This window comes from Haematobia irritans, chromosome 3 (genome assembly GCF_050003625.1).
Source record: "Haematobia irritans isolate KBUSLIRL chromosome 3, ASM5000362v1, whole genome shotgun sequence".
Lineage (NCBI taxonomy): Eukaryota > Metazoa > Arthropoda > Insecta > Diptera > Muscidae > Haematobia > Haematobia irritans.
In genome coordinates, this window is record NC_134399.1 from 58,456,625 (window position 1) to 58,470,927 (window position 14,303).

The 14,303-nt window shown below is 31.3% G+C and overlaps 1 long non-coding RNA gene across 1 annotated transcript; it reads left to right on the forward strand.

Annotated features, from left to right (window-relative positions):
• The first annotated feature begins 2,812 nt into the window (after positions 1–2,812).
• On the forward strand, positions 2,813–13,803 carry LOC142230457 (uncharacterized). The gene is made up of 2 exons (XR_012720694.1): positions 2,813–2,944; positions 13,272–13,803. It is a non-coding gene; the product is annotated as an uncharacterized LOC142230457 (long non-coding RNA).
• The last annotated feature ends 500 nt before the right edge of the window (positions 13,804–14,303 follow it).

A 14,303-nucleotide genomic window follows, 5' to 3' on the forward strand; every position in this document is an offset into this window, starting at 1 on the left:
CTTCATTGTATACGCATGTATTTCGGCTTGGTTGCGCAGCGTATTGATTCGTTATAATTTAGGTATACAGATATGAAATGAGCGTCAAGATACAAACGTCTCGATAGGAAACATTTGTTGTGAACGAGCACTTATTTTTTTTTGTTTGTTTGCTATGACATCTGCGAAAAATATTTAGTATACATCAAGTCATTGAACAGATATCATCATATCATCGTATTAATAATGTCGAATTTTGTACCAGAAAGTGATGATTTGCGGAAAGCATTAATTTTTTGTTTTCATTTGAAGAAAAGTGCTGCAGAGTCGCATCGAATGCTTGTCGAGGCATATGGTGATCTTGCTCTATCAGAAGCAACATGCAAAAGATGGTTTCAACGGTTCAGAAAGAATGATTTTGATGTGAGAAATGAAGAACGTGGAAGACCACCAAAAAAGTTTAAAGACGCCGAATTGCAAACGATATTGGATGGAGATGACACTTTGAGTCAAAAGCAAATGGCAGCAATGTTAAATGTTTCACAGCAAACAATTTCTGATCGTTTAAAAGCTATGGGAAAGATCCAAAAGGGTGGAAAATGGGTCTCACATGAATTGATTGATTGATTTATTTAGCAATATGTAATTATTATTAATATTAAGTACAATTATGTGTATAAATATCTGTAAACACGTTTCCATACACAGTAAACAATGTAAACAAGTGCCCATAGACAACGAAAATGTATAGACGTCTTTTAACAATTCACCATGATTTTGTTTACATGTAGTCATAGACCAAGAAAATATAAACACATCGTTTGATAATTCACAGTGATTTTGTTTATTTGCAGTCAAGTGACTCAATTTCTTTTTGAAAAACGAGAATTACCGTACAAATCAGTCAATTTGCATTACAAAAAAGGTGTGGACACATAGAATTTTATATGCTTTTACAATATTTAGTGTTTCATCAAGAAAACAAATTAAAGCTAAATAAAAAAATCACTCATTTGCAGATGAAAAAGAGCCGTCTACGGTGCGCAGACAAACTACAGCGCTGTGAATGAACTTAAGACGCCAATACCTTCCTTGGTCAATGTTAATACGTTCTAATTTACGTCCATTTTCTTGTAGCTCCGTTTGGTTTTAACTGCCAGTTAAATATCTTCTCTCCGGTCAACTTCAACTGAAAAATTTTCGGAAGTTAAATTTCTAAGTGGCATGTGGAATATATAGGCAAGATTACAGATATGTCCATAGTACAGTTTAAAAGTTCGTTAGCTAACGGAACACTAACGGAGCTTCATGAAAATGGGGGTTAATCAGTTGCAATTACTGGACTCAACAAATCGTTTTGAAAGATTTCACAACAATCGGTTATTGAATCTGTAGTTTCAGTTTTTGGTGTTTCAATTTTGCATTTCAAACGTTAAGAAACTGTAAACTTTTTATGTAAGTATTTTTAAGTCGTTTAAATGGCCTAACATTCTCCATGTTGGAAAACAGATTCAGGGTAGTGTTGGGAAAGTAACGAGTATTTGATTACAAGTACTCGTTACTGACTAATTTTTTGAGTACTCGTTACTAGTAAAAGAGTACTCAATATCTTCAATGCCAGTTTTTTTCTTCTGACGGTGAGTAAGTTGGCGGTTTGGAAGTAAAATTCTTGACTTCTTGAAAAATATTAATTGAAGTTTTCGAAAATCGTTTTATCAGTTAAAATAACACGAAAAGGATATATGGCTTCACCTTTGAACAAAGTGAAAAATTTATCCGATTTCTTAAAAACGTTTGCATTTGAAAAAATTTGCATTGGGTGTAGGTGGGAGCTATAATTTAAAGCATCACATGGATCACGTCTCATGCGAATAGTATGAATAATAATAGGGCTGTTTTCTTTTAGCACTGGATACCCTAAGCCGTGAAGGACTAAAAGAAGACATAGTACTCGTTTATCCAGGACATCTCCAAAAATATGCAACACTGTCATCAGCTGTTCAAAAACAATCACAGAAAAGAAGTGAAATCTTGCATTTTTAATGTATGAAATGCTCCAATTAGTAATAAATATTTACTGCTGCGATTATTTATGACATTATACCACTTTGAATTTCATGTTTTTCGATAAATTAGTCACAATAAAGTGCTATTGTGAATCGATGAAGCGTCACTTTATCAAAACACAAGATCGGCGCGACTTGCACTGATGAGATGTTCTGGATAGAACACCAGTACAACGATGTTCTGGATAGCCCATACAAATGTTGTATCCAGTGCAAAAAGAAAACAGCCCTAATGTTGTTGACTTCAGCTGGTTCAATCCAATTGTTTTCAGAGAAGGTACCCAAGCTTATTCAAAAACCCTTGGAAAATTTCAACATTGGGTCTCACGATAAAAATGATCGCTAAATATTTTCATCCACTGTCATTGGTGGAAATGGTGGATTTAAAAAGTTTGCAAATTGCAAGCATCAGTAATACACAATGCCATTTAGATATACCCTGACGAAAAATACCAAATAGTGAATACGAAATTGGCTCTAAAAATTTGAATGATTGGTGAAAATCTTTTTCTAACGAGACCCATATATCGACAACACCACATTTTATAACACTAGAATAAAACTGGATAATGTAATTTGCTTTTCTATACTGTTTTTAAATTTAAAAAAGAGGAAGATATTATTAAAAAGTGCCCACAATGTCTTTTTTAATTTTTTTTTATAAAAGTAACGAGTAGTAACGAGTACTCAATTCAAAAGTAACGAGTAGTAACGAGTAGTCAAAAGTAATCAAAATTTACAACACTAATTCAGGGGCATCCCCTACTTAATCTTTGGCACATAGGTCTATAATTGTGATTGACAATGACAGTCGTAAAATAAAATTGCAAAATAGTGCAACAATTCGTACGTAGATTTTAACCCTATCAAATATCAAAATAGAAAAGTCCAACGTACAAGTAAGATTTAAAAATTATATGTTGCAGTCCACTCGATTTATAATTAAAATATCAATGTAGTACACATTTCTAAAAACGATGCCAAGGACGAGGCTGAAAGTGCTAAAAAGACAATATATAATGTTGAAGATACGAGATTACTCATCGGCTTCTATAGCCTTATTGCTGAGAGTTTTAAAAGCCATTGGAAGACCTTTAGAGCGATATCCAGATTTATATTACTCGATTTCAAAACTTTATGCAAACGTTGGCGGAAGGCTTATAACTAGGGGTTTTTCCCGGGAACAGGATATTTTCTTTCCCGCTTTCCCGTGAATTAAGTGCCGGAATTCCCGGGAATTTTTTCCACAATATTTTATATATATAATAGAGGGTTTTATATGGCAAATGACAGTTGAAATCTAGTTAAAGTGGTTTTTGGAAGTATTATGTGGATGACTATGGTACCAAGTAGTAGTTGACTTGTGGGACATACATACAGATTCTAACGGGCTCCCTATTGTTAAAAAGAAGGTTGCTCTTCCTAATTTGTGATTGTCATATATCTGTAAACCGGCATTCCAATAGACTGGTAGGCTGAGTAAACCTTTATAAAGGTTTATGTAACCCACGTTTGCGATTGCATGATTTAAAAATTTCATAATTATTGCAAGAACGTTTTAATGAAATATGAAAATTCTAACGTTTATTAAGATACACTCAAAAAAAAGTGAACACTCTATTTCACTAAAGCCAATTTAACTTTATATTAGTTCATAGAATTATTATGTTTGGAGAAAGTCTCCTTTACTCAAATATTTTTTTGCGTATGTTAGTTAAATGAACTAAAGAACGGAAAAAAATTATACAAAAAGTAAGTATAAGGATTTCCTTTTACTTATTTATTAATTCTTTAAATTTGTAAATTTTACTACAAAGGCGTCCTTCACGAACTTCATACGTCACTAAAGACTCTTGCAATTTTTAACTCCAATTTTTTTCTTCAACCTACAAAATTTTCTTTAACAAGTGAATAAAATTATTTATGTCTAATAAATTTTCCTGAATTTTAATATTTACTTATTTTTGTGATATCGGCGTGATGCCAGCGTGTGTAATAGTGCTTAGTTAAAAATTTCTAAAAATGTCCAAAATTTTCTAAAATTAATTAAATGTTTTCTTCCTGGTGGGTTCACTGTTTTTTCAGTGTAGTTATATTAATTTCAAGTTTATACCTCATACACATTAGGCTCGAAATCTAATGACAGTTAAAATCTTGTTAAAGTGGATTTTGGAAGTATAATGTGAATGAGGTATTAGGCGATAGTGTTCCCTTTTGGGAATATTGACCGAATATGTGCATATAGTGACCCCGTTTTACGATGGTGAAATCGAAATAAGTTTCTTTCATTTCAGTTATTTAATGTTCATAAAATCCCTCTATACTAATACTGTGCTTCCGAAAACTATACCCAAAGATACTGTCTTAACCGTTGTAAAATTTTTTTGTATTACAAAATATTTCGTACGTTAGTACGATTTATGGCTGATGCCAAGAGATCAACAGAATATATATTGTTTGTTGTCCAAGTAGCGCCTAATAACCATAGCTTTAGGCGATTTCTAATTTATTTATCTAAAAGTATGCCACATCAAAGCAGGTTTCCCTTTGACCGGGATCCCGGGAAATTCGAAAAAAATTCCCGCTTTCCCGGGAATGGAAAAAGTCCGGGAAAAAGAAAACCCTACTTATAACACAAGAATACACATTCGTGATAATTCTATATTTCATGACTAATTTTGTCGGCCTGTTTGAAATGTATTTCAACGTTGCTAGTTAAATATATCAAAACTATTTTTAAATTGAATCATTTTTTAACTAAAGGTTAGTACTAAGTTCGAGTTTAGCCGCTAACATCAAAAATAAATCAGTAAAAGTATAAAATTATACATCTTTGATGCCCATTTTATTATAAATTGATGGGGAATAGCCCAAAGCAACATTTATAAAGTTTATATTCTTTAAAATTGATTACACAAGGGAACAATGGTTCTGTTGATTTAGAACTGAATATTGTTTTTAAGGTCATTTGGGACTTCTTAATCAACAGACCTAACCTTAATCAACAGAACTATAAAAAACTAACGTATTACTTACAAACCCTTACATATTAGAAAATGTTATTTTTTGATGGAAATCGCCATTTATATCAATTCAGTAAATCGTAAACAAAATCAAAAGTTGTGCACTGATTGTAATGAATTATAGCTGTTTATATACCAAAACTGTGCTTTTTGCCTCATTTTTATTTTTTAGGAATTTTGAAAGAACAAAAAACATTTTTGTTTATTTAAAAATTTAATTTTTTTTCAAAACTTCAACGATCACAATGGACTGAATAGTCTAAGTGAGCCTGAATCTTAATCGGGCTGCCACTTTAACCTAAAACTTCAACGATATCTCTAAAACTACTTGGATAATTGAAAAACAATGTAAGCACGGCTTAGTGTGTAAATATAACCATAGCGATAGGCGGTAGGCGAACACTTATTTACGTGTATTTCTTATGGGAAGCCCAAAATCCGCGACGGAATACCGTGACGGCTAGCGGCGTGTCGCTAAATTAAAACTTATTCTAACTCCTTGGCGAAAACTGGTATAGTGTTGCCATCGCTTATCATTTTTTTTTTAACTCACCACTAGGAATTGCTGTTGCCTGGACATGTGTAGATTATTTTTTCTTGATATAACTCAACAAATAACAAGCCATTGTAGGTTTTTATTCAACTTCATTGTTTAATATTGTCAAAGCATGCTGTATTGACAACAAAAACGCTAGGAAACGTGAAAAAGGGAATTATTCGCCGTCAAGCTTATTGTATTTGCCGTTGCGGCAAAAATGTTTCGCCTACCGCCTATCGCTATGGTTATATTTACACACTTAAAGAGAATATTGTTTGGGAGTTTCGGATTTTGTTCTTAATTTTGAACATAACGGTATATCTCGAAAAATCGATCTGATAGAAAAAAACAAGTGCAGATTTGGATTCAGCGACCTCAAATTACTAAAAATTTGCTATAAATTTCAAATCAATGCAAAACACTTCAATTTTTGTTTCTTTGTGTTATTAAATAAAAGTAATCGTGAACAAATGGTGATTTTAGCGGCTAAACTTGAATCTTTTTTAAGGTGGGTGTTAAAACTGGGTTTTCTTCCAAAACTGGTGGTCGGTGTTTTTTGAAATAAATAACCGGCATGACCGCCGGTTTGGAAGTTGTTCCAAAGGCACAACATAAAAAGCACTTCCAAAAATGTCCTCCAAAAGATGTTCTCTATTTTAACACAGCAGGAAGTTCTTTTAATACAATTTTTTATGACTCGCTTTTTTCATATTTTTAATGGGCAAACAGAGTAAGAATTAATAAAATGGTACAAATTATTATAATTTAGTCGAAAAAAAAAACCAAATCTCATCAACAAAAGGAGCGAATTTTTGAAATTTGAGGTCAAACGTTTCAGCCAAGCGTTAGAGAGCATTAAAAATCATAAAAAAATTATAAAAATTATTTATTCGGCAAAATATTACATCCGTCCTATTACAAGCCCATGTTAAATTAATCGCTTTTGCACCACTTCCTGATCCAAAAATAACATTTTCACTACTTTTTTGGCGACTTTTTTTTTTTGCTGGGCGGTTCAACCGGTTTTCATAAAAATACGTAATTTTTAAAGGAAAAAAACAAACTTATTATACCATAGATTCTCATTCCGTTTGTAACACATCGAAATATCGATTTCCGCCTTTATGAATACGATATAATCATGTCCGTCTGTCTATTTGTCTGTCTGTCTGTCTGTCTGACTGGCTGGCTGTCTGTCTGTCTGTTGTAATCACGCTACCGTCTTCAATAATGAAGAAAATTTACTTATTTTTGTGATGCCAGCGTGTGAAATAGTGCTTAGTTAAAAAATTCTAAAAATATTCAAAATTTTCTAAAATTAATTAAATGTTTGCTTCCTGGTGGGTTCACTATTTTTTCAGTGTAGTTATATTAATTTCAAGTTTATATCTCATACACATTGGGCTCGAAATCTAATGACAGTTAAAATCTAGTTAAAGTGGATTTTGGAAGTGTAATGTGAATGAGGTATTAGGCGATAGTGTTCCCTTTTGGGAATATTGACCGAATATGTGCATATAGTGACCCCGTTTTACGATGGTGAAATCGAAATAAGTTTCTTTCATTTCCAAACAGTTTTTTAATGTTCAAAAAATCCCTCTATACTAATACTGTGCTTCCGTTTATATTAATACTGTGCTTTAACCGTTGTAAAAATTGTTTGTATTACAAAATATTTCGTATGTTAGTACGATTTATGGCTGATGCAAGAGATCAACAGAATATATATTGTTAGTTGTCTGTTGTAATCACGCTACAGTCTTCAATAATGAAGCAATCGTACTGGAATTTTGCACAAACTCGTATTTTGCTTGCAGACAGGTCAAGTTCGAAGATGGGCTATATCGGTTCAGGTTTTGACCCCTATTTGGGGTCTTGGGCCTAAAAAACGTAGTTTTTATCCAATTTGCCTGAAATTTGAAATCTAGAGGTATTTTAGGACGTATTTTAGACGTGTGCCAAAAATGGTGAATATCGGCCCATGTTTTTGTATAGCCCCCACATAGACCGATCTCCCGATTTAACTTCTTGGGCTTGTAGAATTCGTAGTTTTTATCCAATTTGCACGAAATTTGAAATTTAGAAATATTTTTCGAAGAGGTGCGCCGAAAATGGTGAGTATCGGTCAATGTTTTAGTATAGCCCCCATATAGACCGATCTCCCGATTTTACTTTTTGGATTGTCCAATTTGTCTGAAATTGAAAATCTGTAGGTTTTTTAGAACTATAAAGAGGTATGCAAGAAATGATTTTATTGTTTGGGATTTTAGAAACCATTTGAAATCTAAAACCAAATTTGAAATCTAAAAGTATTTTAGGACCGTAAACAGGTGTGCCGAAAACGGTAAGTATCGGTCGATGTTTTAGTAAACCGATCTATTGATTTAACTCCTTGTGTTTCTAGAAACCGTAGTTTTTATCCGATTTGCCTGAAATTGTATTTTAAACTCACAAAAACGTGTATCGGATTTAGTTTTTATCGGCCCATATGGTAAAGCCTCCATATAGACCAATTTCACTTCTTGTATAGAAGACGCACTGATCATGAAAATTGTTTGAAACTGAATGTAAAATTTCCAGATTTTACTTCTCGTAATCATTTGAATAATGGGGGTGAAAATCTACAGATTTTATATTTCAAATCAAGACGCTATTTCATCATTTTCTTGCACACTTACAAGAGATGTTAATGATTCCTCTAAAACTCAAACAAAAATGGATCTTATAATTTGATTCGTGGTGGTGGGTATTTAAGATTCGGCCCGGCCGAACTTATTGCTGTATATACTTTATTATTGCTTCGTTATTTTTAGAATTTTGTTGCTTGTTTTTAAAAAAATTTTGAAAATTTTGAAAATTCTCTATGTTAATTATAATTTATAAATTAAATCCCAGATTCCATTTACTATCTTACCAACATTAATCACATACTGTAATTTACAACATATTTGTATATCTTGTAGTATGTGAATGAATAAATAAAATAAAATAAATTTAAATTTTGCCACAAAAGATTAACAAAAAAAACTAACTCGATAATTTATTAAAAGTTGGACACAATTTATTTAACTCAAATGTACGTTGTACCTATTTGGAAGTGATTTCATTTCATTCATTCATTTCAGTTTATTAAAATACCCAGATGCATTTGTCTAATTTTGGCATTAAACTGGCAATTTACAATGAAAATATAAAAACCGAGGCCTTGAAAACACCGTTTCTACCGATTCTCCGAAAATGGGATTTTCGCAAAAGCCGAAAACGGATTAAGAAATCAAACCTGTCCGCCGGTTTTTATCAACCGGCTAAGATCACTGTAATATTAAGTTTGAGTTTAGCCGCTAAAATCAAAAAATAAATCTGCAAAACCAGAAAAAAAATTATATATTCTTTGTTTCAAATTTGATTAGAACTTGTTGGGGAATGATTCAATGCAAACAATTTAAAATGTTTATTTTCTGTGAAAAGAATTGTTACAGAAAAGTAATCGTGAAAAAATGGTAAAATTAGCGCGATAATGCCAACTTTATACTAGCCTTTAGCCGCTTAATTCACATTTTTTTACGATTATTTTTCTTTAATAATTCATTTTAAAGAATATGAACTTTATAAAAAGTTGCTTTGGGCTATTCCCCATCAAGTTATAATAAAATTTGCATTAAAGATTTATAATTTTAAACTTTTTTACTTATTTTTGATTTTACCAGCTTCTGGATATAGGATCCAAAATCCATGACAATGTCCTTCATATTTTGCAATCAATTTCGAAAATTTTGCAACTTTGTTCCTAATCAAAATCGCCGTTAAAGAAACTTCCATGACATCAATCTCTCACTTTTTGCATTTTCAAATCACGAAAGTAAAGTGTGTGTCCCTTTTCATTCGGTATTAAGGTGGGTATTAAGTTCGAGTTTAGCCGCTAAAATCGTAATTTTTTCCCGATTACTTTTCTTTAATAATCCATTGTAAGGAATACAAACATTGTGAAAATTTGCTTTGGGCTATTCCCCATCAAGTTATATTGAAATCTGCAACAAATATGTATAATTTAAATTATACATATTTGTTGCAGATTTCATTATAACTTGATGGGGAATAACTTCGAAATACGAGGAAATGTGTTACGGTTCGCAAGAATAATTGAAGTAGTTCTTACCATCAATTATTAGAACCATTTATTTCGATACTTTTCTGTCGTAAATTTAAAACAAATTGAATATTTCAAAATTTTTGGTATAAAATAATTTTATTTTGAATTTTTAGTTGTACCTATTGTCAATTAAACATTGGCGTAGCTAGCAACATTCTCGTAAGGGTTAAAGCTACAATGTGTGCTCATTGTGAAGATACCTCAAAAAGAAAAAAATAAATTCTTGGGAACAAACTAGAATATTTAATTCAATGATATATAATCATAGTTTGAAGAAATACTGCATGATATTTGATAGGGGTGATGACAACCCCTTTAGCTACGCCTATGCCATTAAGCAAATACCGACAATCAAAGTTTTACTCAATGAAAAAAATTGTAATCACCTGATAGCAAGAAACTACCTTCCTAAATATGCTTTTGTTCTTGTGGTATCAAATTCTTTGAAAAATGTGTTAAAGACAACGTAAATGTCAAAGTTCTATTTACAGACGATTTCATTATTTTTGTAGAATTTTTCAGAAATATTAACGCCTTTCTTTGTAAATATATCCATTTACAAGTCGAATTACTTAGCCAACATTAAATTATATGGAGCGTACTATCAATACAAATAAAGATTTCATGTATTTTTTTTCGAATGTAAGAAAAATTTTGGTTAATTTTAGAAAATTTAGATAATTTTTAGAAAATTTTAACCTTTCTATAGCCGGGGCGTTCCACATTGCAGTGCAACCTCTTAGAGAAGCTTTGAAACCCACAAAAATGTCAACAGCATTACTGAGGTGGGATAATCCACCGCTGAAAAACTTTTTGGTGTTCGGTCGAAGCAGGAATCGAATCCACGACCTTCTGCATGCAAGGCGGGTATGCTAACCATTGCACAGTGGTTTAACTAAACAGCATTCCAAACGCTAAAATCACGCCGATATCACAAAAATAAGTAAATATTTTTCGACAAATTCAAGAAAATCTAGTAGTACTTGTTGAAGAATGTCTTTAGTGCCATACGAAGTTCAAGATGGGCGCATTTGTAGTAAAATTTAATTCCATGAACTAAAATAAAGTTAAATTGGCTTTAGTGAAATAGAGGGTTCACTTTTTTAGTTGGGATCTACATGCTAACTTTTAATGGAGAAAACATATAGAAATGATCACCTTGAAAATCGAATTGTTTCTACTCGCACTATTTCATATACTCGTCTGTATATGGTAAGCTTTCTATAATAAAGTCAGATTTATCATCTCAAACGATATTTTACTAAATTTGTTAGCCTTTTTCTTCATGTACTATAAAAGGTAATTAAAAACGTGTTAACGATAACTTAAACTTCCAAATTCAAACCCGATTACAAGTAAAAGTTCTGCTATGTTTGAAGTAAAAACGTAAAGTATTGAAAAATATCTCCTATTTTTTAACGCATTTTTGCTTTGTCGTCAAGATGCAAAAAGCCAACAAATTTAAAGACGATTTTATTAATTTTGAAGAATTTTTCTGAATTATTAAAGTCAAGTTAACCTTAGTCAAACAAAATTTTTTTCATCACAGTTAAGTGATTCGACTTACACTTAACTATAATGACAAAACGACTTCAGTGAAAAGTTGATCGACTTTTAGACATGGAAAAGGCTTTATATCAGAGAAATGCGCCTTCTAGGCTAGGCAAAATTCGCATTCGTATTTAAAGGACATGAAATCTTTGTCCTCACGACAATATTTTTTCTGTGTACTGTACTATATTAGCAATGAATAAAAACTTCTTTATTGGTTGTAAATTGTTGCTCCCCGAGAAGATATCAGCGCTAATAAAATTTCATACATTTCTCTACCCAGCAAAAAAATTTGAAAGTTGTTCCAAAGGCACAACATTAAAAGCATTTCCAAAAATGTCCTGCCAAAGATGTTCTTTATTTCAACTACACAGGAAGTTCTTTTGATTCAATTTTTTTAACTCGCTTTTTTCATATTTTAACGAGTAATTTTAACTTTTTTGTCACAAATATGTTTAAATTAAAACTATTTACGAATTAATAAAATTATTAAAATTTTGTCGAAAAAACGCCATACCCAGTCTAGAAAAGTTGCAAATTTTCAAACCTTCCAGACAAGCATTAAAAATCATAAAAAGATATAAAAATTATTTATTTGGCAAAATATTACAAACTTTTTTAATTCACAACTTTTTCTTATAAACAATAATTCCCTATAAAACAAAACGCATATAAGAAAAAATTGTGTTTTTTTTCTGATATCCGTTGCCTACAATAAAAAAAAGTTTACTTGGATCCAAAGATTTTGACCTTCCCTTAAGGTTTTTTGTATCGGTTTCGAGCCAAAGATTCGGCTTCTTTCAAATAAAGACAGTTTTTGCGACCTATCTGGCTTAAAAATCTAGGATCAATAAAATTAAAATTAGTATACAAATCTTATTTATCGAATTTTCTTTCTCTTTTCGCGGTATATAAATAAAGCTTCTCGCGTACAAACAAATGCCAGTTTAAAAATCCAAATACTTCAAAATTAAAAATGTTTTCTTAATTCCAAGCAGAACTTTAAACCAAAGATGCTAAATCCTCAAAATAAGTCATAGCCTATATTTGAAGCGTTTTTATCTTAAATCTAAAGATTCAATATTTTAGTTAATTTATGGACAATTTCTTCAAATCAAAAATGTGTTTCTTTACAAATTTGATGAAAAAAATTTTTGAGTAAAGATTATAAACTTTGTTTTAATTAAAATGTCATTATTTTAAAGAAATTTGTCCTTAATATTTTGTAAATTGCGCATCGTAAAATTTAGGTTGCATAATCTTTAATATCACGTAAATATTTTTTTCAGTGTGTATAAATAAAGCTACTCGCGTACAAACAAATGCCAGTTTAAAAATACAAAAATTAACGAATACTTCGAAGTAAAAAGTGTTTTTTTTTTTTTTAATTCCAAAAAACTTTAAACTAAAGATACAAAATCCTTAAAATAAGTCATAGCCTGTATTTGAAGCGTCAATATTTCAGTTAATTTAAATCAAAAGTGTATTTCTTTACTATAAGGAAAATTTGCCTTAGTTCAAAGACATAAAAAGTTTTTTTTAATACCAAAAAAAACGTTAAACCAAAGATACTAATTCCTCAAAATAAGTCATAGCCTATATTTGAAGCGTTTTATCTTAAATCTAAAGATTCAATATTTCAGTTAATTTAAGGACGATTTCTTTAAATCAAAAATGTGTTTCTTTACTATAAGGAAAATGTACAATAGTTCAAAGACATACGGCTTTAACGGAAGGGCCTAAATTTGCAAAATGTGAAAATTTAAATTTAATGAAAGAATTTATAATATATTGTAACGAAACATACCCGAACTTAATTCCTGGGAAAGCGGGAGCGAAAATATGTAAAATCCCGGGATTCTGGGGAAAGATCCCAATTTGCCTGAAATCTGACAGTTTCTTTTTTCCCCATTTCATTTCTCGAGTCTTTATAATAAAACCGATTTTTATTTCTTATTTAACAGTTTCACCATGGCTAACAATCATATTGAATGGATACGAAATATGGATGGCAGAATTAAAGCTATTTGTACTGATTTGGAGAAACTCAATGCGGAATATCAGGGGATATTGCACGACCACTTACTTACTAGGATGAATGAGTTAGGCGTCTATGTCACAATTGAAGATGCGGATGAACTATGTGTAACCATCGTCCGTAGAAGACAAGAGCTTGTGGTTGAGTTAATCGAAAGAGACTATCGAAATGATGCACTTGGAAAAGAGCTAATCGCTAATATTGTGCATTATTCAAATTTTTTGGATAAGGTGCAGAAAACAATTCTTATGATGCGTAAAAAATGTTGTGTACATTGCAGCAATAGGGTATTGTCTCCTGCATACCTAAAACATCACAAATTTTGCAAAATTGTAACATTTCCACATTATCCATATGTCGGATAAATAATAAATTTCTGATATAAATGAAATTTGTTGTAATGAAATCTTGTGAAAGTGTTCTACATACTAAAAAATAAACGTTCACTTGAATTCAAAGATTTTTAAAGACTTTCACTTAAAGTTTTTGGTATTGATTTCTGGCCATAAATCCGTCTTCGTTAAAATAATTGCACTTGGACGAAGCACCCCAATCTTAAATCTAATTTTTTTATACCCCCACCATTGGATTTGTAACATATATAAATATTTGTCCTATACCCGATAAAGTATATATATTCTGGGTCGTGGTGAAATTCTGAGTCGATCTAGCGATGTCAGTTCGTGTGTGGAAAAGACGCAATCTTCCATATCGGTCTATAATATAAAGCTATCTCCAAGTTTGTCTTACGTAGCCTCGTGGGAGAGCAATTTACATCTGATCCGGTTGAAATTTGGCACGTGATGTTAGTATATGCCTTCTAAAAAACTTTCAAAAAAAGAATGAACGATCTCGCACAAAAATTGAACTAAATTTTACACCACATTTTTAGATTTCCACAAAGCGTTGTTAAAACCGGGAAAATTTAATGCACTGTTGTACTTTTTAACTGCAGTTC